Genomic DNA, 989 nt, shown 5'->3' on the forward strand with positions numbered 1-989 from the left:
CTACAATATTTTTTTGAGGTTTTATGCCATACTATACTATGATGATTTTCGACATTTTTAGGCCATACTATACTATGACATTTTTTGGTATTTTTATGCCTTATGTTACTATTTCAATTGATGACTTAGCATACAATGACATTTTTATGACCTTTTATGCCTTAATGTACTATCGTTTTTTTCTATATTTAATGCCATACTGTACTATGACGTTTTTTCTAATTTTTATGCCTCACATTACTATTTGATTTGATTCCTGACCATACTATGACATTTTTATGACCTTTTAGGCCTTAATGTACTGCAATATTTTTTTGACGTTTTATGCCATACTATACTATGATGTTTTTTGTCATTTTTAAGCCTCACGTTACTATTTCATTTGATGCCTGACTATAATATGACGTTTTTATAACCTTTTATGCCTTAATATACTACAATATTTTTTTGACGTTTTATGCCATACTATACTATGACATTTTTTGACATTTTTAAGCCATAGTATAATATGACTTTTGTTGTCTTTTTATGCCTCACATTGCTATTTCATTTTATGCCTGACCATACTATGGCATTTTTATGAGACTTTTTACCTTAATATACTACGATATTTTTTTGAGGTTTTATGCCATACTATACTATGACAGTTTTTGGTCAGTTTTTAGTATTTTTATGCCTCACATTACCATTTCACTTAATGCCTGACCATACTATGATGTTTTTATGTCCTTTTATACCTTAATATACTACAGTATTTTTTGACGTTTTATGCCATACTATACTATGATGATTTTCGACATTTTTATGCCATACTATACTATGACATTTTTTGGTATTTTTATGTCTTATGTTAATATTTCAATTGATGACTTAGCATACAATGGCATTATTGTGACCTTTTATGCCTTAATGTACTATCGTTTTTTTCTATATTTAATGCCATACTGTACTATGACGTTTTTTCTCAATTTTTATGCCTCACATTACTA

The sequence above is a fragment of the Seriola lalandi genome, unplaced genomic scaffold, assembly GCF_002814215.2.
Source record: "Seriola lalandi dorsalis isolate HSWRI2012SDOR001 ecotype SW California unplaced genomic scaffold, Sedor1 jcf7180002054546, whole genome shotgun sequence".
Classification (NCBI taxonomy): domain Eukaryota; kingdom Metazoa; phylum Chordata; class Actinopteri; order Carangiformes; family Carangidae; genus Seriola; species Seriola lalandi.